The sequence below is a fragment of the Pocillopora damicornis genome, chromosome 2, assembly GCF_964200805.1.
Source record: "Pocillopora damicornis chromosome 2, jaPocDami1.2, whole genome shotgun sequence".
NCBI lineage: Eukaryota > Metazoa > Cnidaria > Anthozoa > Scleractinia > Pocilloporidae > Pocillopora > Pocillopora damicornis.
Genome location: NC_142671.1, coordinates 30,383,110 through 30,394,956, shown reverse-complemented (window position 1 = coordinate 30,394,956; position 11,847 = coordinate 30,383,110). Strand labels below are relative to the sequence as shown.

The 11,847-nt window shown below is 38.0% G+C and overlaps 1 pseudogene; it reads right to left on the bottom strand.

Moving 5' to 3' along the window:
• LOC149050799 (uncharacterized) overlaps positions 1-10,898 on the bottom strand; it is a 14,603-nt pseudogene extending 3,705 nt beyond the window's left edge.
• Positions 10,899-11,847: the final 949 nt, after the last annotated feature.

Here is an 11,847-nt window from a genome sequence, read left to right as displayed (position 1 = left end):
TACCCACCCTCGATACAGAGTCGAGTTTGATTATGATGCCAGTGCTTTTAGTCCTCGTTTGGTAGGTGGTGAGGTTTGTAAGGAAAGGCGGGGAGAGGGGGGGAGGGGAACAATTAGAAGGAGTTTTATCGCCAGCCACAAACTTTTTTTCTCCACCGATTATGTATTTTTCAGTAACAAGTAGATTATATCTGCGTGAGACTTTTTCGGTCGTGTGGATGTTACAGCTGTAAATAAGGATTTATGTTGGTTGGTACTTACAGTCTTCTGAGCCACCGAAGCCCTCTGAAAACTCCTGAGGGTAAATCCTTTAACTGATTATGGGATAAGTCCCTGTGAACAAGAAATCATTACATAAAATATTAGAACTGCGCTGTTAGATAAAGCTTATAACTTCATATGACTCCTACCGAAAGAAGGTCTTGTTTTATTACGTTTTAAGCGCCCCTCGAATAAATTACCGCCCCCCTCTCCCCTCCTTCCTCACCGTCTCAGATACCAAGAAAACCTGTTTCTATTGCCACTTTATCTATAACTCTTTAACCTTCAACTTCAGCGGAATCAGTACAGGTTAATAGTTTCTTAAAAAGCACCTTCCTTCCAACGAGCGCCCCTCCTTTCAGCCGAAATTTGAAATAGGCGCTCAGGCGATTATTCGAGGAAGTGCTTTGTATAAAATTGGCTAATTTGGTTTGACAGAAAATATTTATTATTGAAAATCAATAGGAACTCGCGATGCAACTGGTCAAGATAAAGTTCTTTAATACAAATATTATGTTTTCAGGAGCCCATTAAAATGGGCTCCTGACATTTTCCAATAATTCAAGACTTCTCCGAATTTATGGATTAACACACCCCCCTCACCCACGGTTGTTCTACGTAGCTGCGCAAATAAGAAATTTGAGACTGTATTAGGGGTCATCTTCAATTTCATAAGCCACCTCCTCCTCCGTTAGAAATTTTATTTCGCCATTTTCGATATTGCGATTACAAACCCATCAATATAGCTTTTGTTTTGTACAAAGAAAATAAGGCAACATCATCTAATGCTTAGCAAACATTAAATAATGAATTTTTAGAAAAACTGAAACTTTTCAGACTATGGTCTATTGATCTGTGTTTATTCTCTGGTAGGTGGGTTATGTTTATACATGGATAAATATACCCAACTTGCAAAACTGATTCTGATTGGTCCTAGCGAGTTCAGTACATCACCATAGTGCGACGTATCCGCGAAGTCTGCGTCGTAAAGAATTTTGTCATCTGGGAGGAAAAAATTCTGTTTTTCGGCTATTGTGCTTACAGAAATAACCAAGGAGTTCATTATAGCAGTTTTCGACAAAAACAGATGATTCCAGAGGCTGATCGTTTTAAAACCTAATCCAAACTGTAATGTTTAATTTCGATTTCCTTAGCGCGACTAAGTGACTTAAAAACGGCAAACAACACGAGAAGTTGGTACAAAAACTGTCCCGTTGTGAATTTGATGAGAGAAATAGGACAAAGAGAAACATCTCCAAACTCTTAAGAGAAAACTGCGATAGTCCTTAGGTAATTTGAACTATCTGCTAGCCCGGAACCGAGTGTTTGGATAGTCACAAATACCACATCATGTGGCCACGGACACTCGAGCAAGTTAAATGAGGCTAATCGTTGTCATTTTTCTGGCATCTCAGAAATGAGCCAATATTTGGCATCAGCGGTTTTTGCCAGTAATGAAATAGTTGGCATCACATGAAACAAAACACTCGGCGTATTCCGTAGCCTTGCAGTAAGGAGTCGCGATGGCATTTCTATCGACGGTCAGACGGCGGAAACTAAACCCTTCAGTGAAAAAAGCGCATCATTAACTGTCAAACGATTTGAAGGTCTTTCAGATCTCACTAATTTTACTGCTCGTCGTAAGCAGTCCTGGATCTCGAGTAAATCTTTGGATCTGCGGACTGGAAAGCAAGTCTTCATGTGTCCAATTATGCTCACTATAAGGTAAATCTCAATTTTATAACTTTCGCCTAAACGCATTCTCTGAAAATGTTAAATGGCTTCATTTCATGGTAAATGGTTGTAAAAAATTCCTTCCTTTCTCTCTCTAGAATGTTTTCGGCGCCCAGCTTATGGTAGAGTCAGCCACAGTGGGTTTATATCAACCCTCATTGAATCAATTGCAAGTGACACTTGTCTTGGGCAACAGATTATAAACTCTTGCTTTGGGAAATTGAATTAAACCCTATGCTTTCTAATTTTTAAAACTTTCCTCTGCCCTTGGCTAGTTTCCAACACCGAAAGGTTATGGTTAGGGTTAGGGACTGCAAATAATATTTCGATAAGGACGGCTCTCAATCAGTCACATGCAATTTAGAAACAAGTGTATTATGAAGGACGATGGAGTTGCCGGCTGTTTGGATTCTTCAATCTATAAACTCAAATCGCTTCCGTCCGAATGTGTAGCTAGATAAATGGAAATCAGTAAAAATGTGAGATACGTTAACACGAATATAGATAGCCTACAAATCTTTGTCAAAGGTCAAGAGGTCTAACCTTTAAAACCTGGTCCAATCTTACAATGGATGTCACTTTCAGTTTACATTCGTACTGCACCCGAACTTATTTCTGAGGTTGTGCTCAAGATGGGTGAGGAATTTATTTACATCTAATTTACTAGAGATTATTCAAGTACAACTGAAATCACCATTTCCGTCTTTTAAGAAATCGGACTGCCATCATATTTTAGAAAAACGTACTAAATTCAGGTCGTCAACTCAACTTTCCATTAACTCTGAAAAGCTCTCCGGATTCGTTCCAATGGATATCTAAATATTGTCAATACACAAAGAAATACTCGAAGCTCCGTGTAGCAGTGAATGTGTTTCTTCAGATTCTTTACCGGGTTCGAGTAATATTTTGTTTGGCAATATATAAATCGCCATAACGTACTGTTCGCTCTTTGTCATATCGCTGTAACAATATTTATTTTCGGAGGGAAGTTACCTTTACGCTGTACTATAAATCGCCTGAGTTGAGCATCTCTCACTGTTTACTGTGCTGAAGTATTTTTTTGCCCTTTGGGCTTTTATCTCCATTATTTAAAAATGGATTTTCATTTTCCCCTGACAAGGAGACTTTTAATTTAACTGCAGCAAAAACCATGTTCAAATTTTCTGTATAGTGCACCTTCTTGTGTTTTCAATTGAAATTCATTTAACTAAGCGGCCTTTTCCACTATTTTATATAAAATGTTTGAGTTCCCAAGTTGTCGGACAGTAATTGCTTTTTCAGTTACTTAAAATTATTCTCTACAAGATTTTCCTTTAATTCTCAAGAAAGTTAAATGATTCAGTTCTCCATAGAATAAGAAAGAAGTCTTTTTTTTCCAGCCACTTCTAATTCGATCATGATAAAACTACTCATGCTCGTTGGTGCGTACGATAAGTTGACTTTTTGCTGCCTGCCTTCTCGTTGATCAGTATTGAGGAAGGATATTCCTTCACATGTGGACGTGCCGTCTCAGTGAAACAACAGTGACGTTTCAAACTCCATGTGGGCCGGTATAAATATGAGATTACCACAGATGATTGCTCGGAAGTTCAATATTGCAGAACAGAGCACATATCATATCGTAGGTCGAAAATACTGTATAACAATTAAATTTTTAGCTATTCAATTTTATCCTAGATTGTTCAAGAATAACTCAGAAATGGAAACTCGGAGAAGTTACGACAAGTGACAACCTTCAACCCACTGGATCTTGTGATGCTGATTAATAACAAAGACTCAGTAGAAGCTTTATTTTCTCTCTTGATAGAAATCATGTAGCTTTCCATCAATGCAAAATTATTTCGAATATATTCATAGAAGAGTGGTGAATCTTCAAGATCAATGAGCGAGCTTGTTACTTAAGTTTAACGAAGCGTGGTCCTAAATCAGTACAAAGAGCTAACATAACTAAATCATACCCAACATAACACATGTTTCCGCAGACAAATTTCTTTAATTGACTTATTATTGCCCCCAAAGCAACAAAAACACCAGCTGTTGCATTCGTTTGTGATAAAAGCAATGTTTATCTAATTCGAGGAGAAGAATGACTAAGCATGGCGGCATGTCGAAATGGAAGAACTGATGAAGCGTGTGCCCTGTCATTTCAGTGCCTGATGCGAGGCCTTTTATCCTTGGAGAAAAGGTGGTATGTGCTAACTTCCTGTGACTGAAACAAAGGGTGCAGCAGGAGTTGAAAGGAACGTAGGTTAGAGCTGAAACTATCTATCTTTGACCAATTTTGTGCTTGACTTACCAAATTCAGGAAATCCTACTCCAAAATTTATAGGCATTTGTAACTGGATTTCGCATGTATTTTCAGACAGTGGGTTTTTTCTCGTTTGTCTAGAGAGTGCAAACGAAATTAGAGCCGTAGGGTGATTTATCGAACGTAAAGACAAGCACTCGCTACCCAATTCCTTGCTTGAGTATATAAACTAATATGAAAAATAAAACGACCATGGAGAGACTATGGTTACACTGTTAACCCTTGCAGTAGCTCAGCATGTCCAAGTCGTGCAGTTGTTGGGTACTATGCGGTAAGTTTCAGTTTTTCCATTCATTATTTCAATGACTGTACGGCTTGCGCTCAAAGAAGCGAGCCTAAATTCAGCAACTAAGTCATTGCTCCCGTGGAAATTCGCTTTAATTTAATTTGAATTGTTTCTAAGATGGTCGTAGGTTTTTGCCAAATTTTTTTCAAGTCGGTTAAGACATACCTCTTATTTAAATAATGGCATTAAAAAAGGTGGGGCACCGTACTCGTTTATCAGAAAATAACGATTTACATCATTAGTGAGCTCTCCGACAAATAATATTCCCCATTTTGTTAAATTTCTCGCGCTACTCAAGTGTGAAAATCATGCGCGATAAAGATGTAGAATGTAACACAAAGGAATCACCTTGAGGATTAAATCAAGGATCAGTAGGTGTTTCGCGAGCTTTAAACGAATTTTTGCTTTTTACTTGTTACATGAAACGCAGAAAACCTTTTAAATCTCTATCGTCTGATATGTCTCGCATCATTGAGAATATACGCTTAAGAAAACTGCGACCTTCAGGCAATCTTTTGCATCATCCATACCCTTCCCTAAGTACGTTTTAATTACGTTAGATTCCTCCTCTGAGTTATTTCTAGAAACATCTTCTCTCTTGTCTCTTTGTCCTTTTTAAAAGCGTTTTTTTTTTTTCGCTCTTTGCACTCTGGTAAGTAGTGATCGGTATTCGTCGATCTAAATTCTTAACAGCTCTGAATCTTTCATTTTCGCCACTTTGCCACTTTGATTGATTTCTTCGTTATTACGTCAGTGAAAGATTGCAGTAATTACGAAAAAAAGCAATAAACCGAATATTCGAGCTATTTAAGAGGACGATACGTTGACAAATGAATGAGCGTCAGCCCTTCGTCAGAGCGATTGACGAAGGGCTATCGGTCGAGACGACAGTTTTTAAGCTCTTTACAGTGGCCAGTTTACGTCATTAACTCAGTTGATAATGCTAAATTACCCTGATAAGATGACAAGCCTGTTGTAGTACATTACTTTGAAGTTCTCCATTTGTATAAATGATAGGAGTTGTCAATTAATTGGTTTAAGTCCTGTACCTGTTTGAAAAAATTTATGGGGTATATAATCTAAAATTCAATTCATTCTATTCATGATCACTGTATGTAAGTATATATGTTATGTTCTTTTCTAGACATACAAAGGAACATCCCTACTTACAGTGTAAAGTCAGCATCTCCAAAGTCTGTAAAAGCTCCTTCTGATATTTCCTCTAATTGGTTGTTGGAAAAATCCCTATAACCATCAAATCACCAAAATAAAGCGTTAGCATAGAGCTGTTTGGTGATGCCGGGCGGAACTTTATTTTTTCTTTAGTAGTTTACCGTGACGCCATTTTGCCATGTTAAGACAGCGAAGCGCGAAAAAGATGAGACGGTATTTCACTGCACACCAGGGGAAATACGAACAGATAACGGAGCAACAAAATGGCTGGGCGGAACGATCCAAAATTTGATTATTTTCACATTTTCTTAGGCTTTCCCTTTTTTAATTCTTTACTTCCCGTGATTGACCAGAACGGAATTTCTCCTTACAATATCAATACATCATCAAGAACTCAAAAGCTGAGAATAAAAAAATATATATTTATTAGGGGATTATTAGTTGATCAAATACCAAATCCTCCAAACTAACATCACAAGAATTGTACAGAAGACAGTAAGGAACATTACTAATGAGATTTTAAGTGCATCAGAATTTTTTATTGGTCACGAATAACACTTTATTGATGTCCTTTGTGTTGCTTTTGTCTTTCGTGCCGCGCTGTACGCGATCGACTCGAAGCTCGGATTAGGCCTTGGGAAGGATTTCGAAAACTAGGAGCTAAAGTAATCGGAAATTGAATAATTATTTAAAAAAATAACCTATGATGTTATGGCTGAACACACTTAAAGAACAATCATTTTCTCGTTGATTGTTTATGTATTGATTGATTTTATTTCTAAAACTTCGTTGAAATTCTGAAATGCTCCAAAAAAAGCTTGAAAGGCTATCTTAGATTCAAGTATACTTGTACACTGTGAAAAAAATTACGACGCACACTCCTATTTAAAAAGCTCTGTTATTTGGGGGTAGCCCCCTAACGTACTTCTGAGCGCTCCAAAGTGTTCTTGAAGTTTTCAGCTTGCAGCTTGACATGGTGGTGAAATTCCATTAACTGTTAGTTGTTGCCTCCCAAGCGACGTCCCAAATGTTGACAAAAACAACAACGCAAATAACTACTGCAGAAAATCATTTGATTGAAATAAACTGCGATCACTGCGCAAAGACCGATGAAATGAACTTTATAGCTGGTTTGAAGGCTTGGAGACATTCTGTATGTGCGTCAAACTGAGTTTACTGCAGGAAAGGGATTATGGTGACCCCGCCGTATTGCAAGTTCGCCCTTATTACCCTTTTCGAGTTCGCCGCCATCTTTATCAGTTCGTCCCCAAATCTCTAGTAGCCGTATTTTTTTCATGTCCAAGTCGTGATATTATTTTCGAAAGATGATTTTTTCACATGGAAATCCTAGCCGTGTTAAAAATGCATGACCTATGCGGCATGAGTAATGCAAAGCCGCTACGTTACTCCAGTCTTAATCTAACGAGTCTCACACAGTTTTGTGCTATTTTGCGCAGTAAAATTTAAGAACTAGTTATCTCGCCTTACCTTAGAATTTCTCGCTCGCCCAAAAACTTTAATAGTATTACAAACGAGTTGAATGAGTTGGGGGCGAACTGGTAAAGGAGGGGACGACCTGGTTTTACATTAGGGTGAAAAAACCTCATTAAAAGATAAAGAAATCGTTTCTCCCTTAATGATTGATTCCATTTAAATAAGTTCGTGCACTTAACTCGCCGAACTTTTGAGTAGTTTGAACATGACAATAAAATACGCTTAATGTGGACCAGTACTTTGAAGTTCATCGTTGGTATGTTCTACCCTAACTGACCTTGAACAAGAAACAAGTTCAGAGCTAAAGAATCTCTGTTGCTGGCTAAAAGCCAATAAGCTTAGCTTAAATGTAGCGAAAACTGAGTTTATAGTCATTGGCTCTCTCTAGAAAATTCTTGCCGAGAACTATGACGATATGAGCATCAAATTACTAGACCAAGATGATCCGCTAAATAATTAGGTGTCGTTATCGACGATCGGCTTTCCTGGTCTAACCATGTTGACCAAATTTGTAGAAAGGTATCTTCCGCAATAGGTGTCCTTAGACGTACCACGCTTCTCATTTCCGAATCTACTGTTATATTAGTTATAACATCTTGATCTAACCTCACTTTGATTACTGTAGCCTCGTTTGGGACGGCTTAAGTAAGCAATTGAGCAACAAACTACAAAAATTACAGAACCGAGCAGCTAGAGCAATTTTAAAGGCCGATTACAATACTAGCTCAAACCTGCTTCTCGAAATACTTAAATGGGACAGACTAGAAATAAGGAGAAAGTAATAAAACGCGACAATGATGTTTAAATCCCTAAAACGAATTAGCTCCAATGTACTTGTGGGACCTATTTAACGAGCGAAGCACAAACTATGATTTGTGTAACCCTTTTTGTAACATGACACTGTCAAGGCCGCGAACTGATAAATTACAATGCAGTTTTAGTTACAGCGGTGCCTTTTTGTGGAACTCGTTCCCTGAGAATGTCAGAGAAATCAGATCAATAGGTAAATTAAAAAAGCGAATTAACTGTGTCTTTGAGTCATTGGATTCTCACTCGGTAATCTTGTAAAACAGTATATTGATAGTTTTAACCAATTTAATTTTGTAAATAGATAGATTGGGACGCTATTGTTTTTACTGAAGATTTTAAGACAGATTTTTAAATAAAAGTTACTACTACTACGATTGCACTACTATTATGTAACTCAATGGTATGTGAGTAAGTACTTTACTAAAAAACTTGTGCTTTTAGAAAAAGCACTGGGTGTCTGTGTAAAATGGGACACCGAACTCGTGAAAGTTTTCATGACGGAGAGGCTATAAAAGTCGACAGTTGCTCTCAGGTTATGCTTGGGCACAACCCTGATGTAGGTTAAGTTTGGATAACGTATTTTTACTTCATTATGTGGCCAATGAACGGGAATTACATCTATCGTAATGATACGATTTAGCGCCCTCCTTCAAATAAGTGCCCCGTCTCTAATAAGCGCCCCTGGCCCTCCAATTTGTTTTTGTTAATAAGCCTCCCTATTATATTATGCATCCCTACTGAGCAAGCAGCCTCATTGCAATGAGCACCCTATACCAATAAGCGCCCCTATTTTGTTTCAGTGATAGCACTGTTAATTAGAAACTGTTACATTACAACTGTGGTTGATCTTCGTTTAATTGCTCTCTTAGATCCTCGTTACAAAAACGGTGACCTTCTTCTCAGTCTCTCAACTATTATATCCATGCGAATACAAACTTTCTTTAAACGAGTGATCTCGTCATAAAATTTTGCGGCGATTGCCCGGCCTTTTGTTTTGGCCAGGAAAGATCCGAGGACAACAAGTCTGTTTTCCATTCTCTTGATCCTTTTAAGATAAACGTCAAAGTTTCCTTTTACACATGCCCTTTCCCTAATAAGCGCCCTGTTTCAAATCAAAGTGCTCTGTGAGCAAACTCGTGAATTGACACATGATTTTTTAGATTATGTTTAATGTTATCTGGTTTAGGGAATTTTGTGGTTGATTGTCATATCTAGAGTACGAGCAGTAGTTCAGTGTTCGCTAATGTAGCAGAGAAACAAAGTAACGTTGGGATACGAAGGCATTACAATTGAAATGATCATGCTATTACATTTGACAAGGTGGATGATGTCATGTGTTTTAAACGTCTATCATTTTTGTTTCTGGTTCAAAAGAAAAGGTTGGAAGTAAATGTGGGTGAAAAGTGAAATTTACTGTCTTTCGTTGTAAATATTAGAAAATCAAGGCAATACTGTCTTAATGAAAACATTAACGATTCCCTCTTTATCAAATGAGACAAACGGGAACGAGTTTTGAGTGATATAACTAAGCCAAGCCTGCCACCGTCATTTTGGATCTCCGCCTGGGTAGATTTAGGTCACGTGCTAGGCAACGTATGATCAATAACAAGATAGAATTTCATTTCAGGCCTATTTATCAATTTTTTGGTGTGTAACTTTCGCATTTTAGTACGTTGTTTGTATGTTGAATCTTCAAATTGTCTTGAAACTTAAAAGAAAATTGTTCTTTAAAAATTCACTGAAAATCGGTAGCTAAAATTGTTTGTTTAGGTGTTAACTGATTTTCGTGTTAACTTGTTATTTCGTCAGTCGCCGGCATCTTTTGTTGCTTCTCACAGGAAAAACACACGCGACGAAACGTAATGATCAATTTTGTCCTCAATCTCACGCTATAACAGAAAAAGCTTTTGAACATCTGTAAACTCCGAGCGCTTCGCAGTAAGTGATATTTTCAATGAATCTTCGGATTGTTTTCAAGTTCAAGGACTGTAAATTACAATTTTATGAAAAACGAAGGTTGTTCTGTTATTTCAGTGTGAATCCTTGCATGCCTGCCAGTCGCTGGCGCCGCTTGTTGAAACTAAAACGAAAAAAAAAACTCTTTTAAGATTATCATTGGCTTCTTTTTCACCCCACCACTATTCTTAGCAACAAAGGTCGCCATTTCGTCTGTTTATTGCTCGCCAAAAACTATAAAATGCACTCAAAAGCCTAAAATCTAAAAAAAGTTTACAGGAATCGACCAATCGAGCGAGCGAGCGAGCGAGCGAATGCTATTCCCCACATCGTATCTATAACTCGCTCTTGCGCATGCACGCAATTCACGAGTTAAAAAGCACCCTCCCTTTAAGTAGCCAAAGTTAATAAGCGCCCTGGGCGCTACGTCGAATCATCATGGTATTTGAATTCTTGCTTCTTATTGTTGCACTTCACATCCTTCTCCTGCATTAACTACTCCAACTTGCTTCAGTGGTCCGCATAAATTGTGCCACGAATAACAATATCATAGGCGCTTTCACTTCACACTAGGATTCTTGGTAAAGAAGGTTATCAAATTTCACGGTCTCACTTACGAAGTGAGAGACGATAAGTGAAGGCAGCGATAACGACCACGCAGGAGAACGAAGTTCGTTCGCACGTCATTCATTTCTTTTTTTTGTGACCAGGTGCTAAATGCTAAAATGCTGATGCAAGGCGTGAGTAAGCTTTCCTGAACATACGCACCTCCAATAAGTCGATCGGGCTCTGCAAAAGCACAGTTCTCCGGACTTCTTCACGGCCGGTCGCCACAATAAGAGTCACTGAGTCAAATGGCTTATCTACAGGACGCATGACAATTGGCAACATCGAAAAAAAATTCTTTCTAGACAGTTAGCAAGTTTATCTCCATTTCTGTCAGTGACACCGTACTTTCCACAAACTAGAGTGCCTGGTGCATGTTATGGAAATCATTGAGGAACAAAAGTTGGGGTCACATGACGAGCCGCAATCGCCATGAGATAGTTAAATTATGATAAAAAAATATCGGAAAAAATTTGCAATTTTGCCAAAGGTAACACTAGAATCAAGAGTGCAATACCAAGCTGATGTGAACTTTCAAGATCTGAGCGAAATAGTCAAAGCTGTTGTTACTTTAAATGAAAAGGCCCTGTATTATGACAGACGGATCAAAATGAACCAAAAGAGACTAATGAACTGTTAAAAATTTGGAAATCAAACAATATATAACACGGAGCTGACCAATTAAAGGACCGAACTTGTTCAAATAACACGTGACTACGCATGTGCTTGATTTCGTTTGATGACTTACGCCCACGTTTATAAAACGTTTATCTCAGAAGACGTTATTTCTTTCGACAATCTCATTTACTGGCGGAACACGCTCAATGACGGGTAAATTTTCACGATGTCCTCACCTTTACCGTAGCACGATGAAAAAGACGCTAGTTATTTTTTGTTTTGTTTTGTTTTTTTTGATGACAGAAAGAAATGATGGTTTCTAATTTCGCAGACTTAGATCTACGTCGCTTAACCCTTTAACTCCCAGATCAAATTTGTCATTCTCCTTACTGTCAGCCATACAATTCTTATAATGTTAGAGCAGAGAATTTAATATTGGATCAACTAATTATCCCTAAATTGATATTTTTCTTTATTCTCATCACTCATCTGATTGGTTTTGCATTGATATTGTGGGGAGAAATTCTGTCTTGGTCACTCATGGGAGTTAAAGGGTAAATGGTTTTCACCAGGCATGTACGGCCCCCTTCGCTGTCATTCC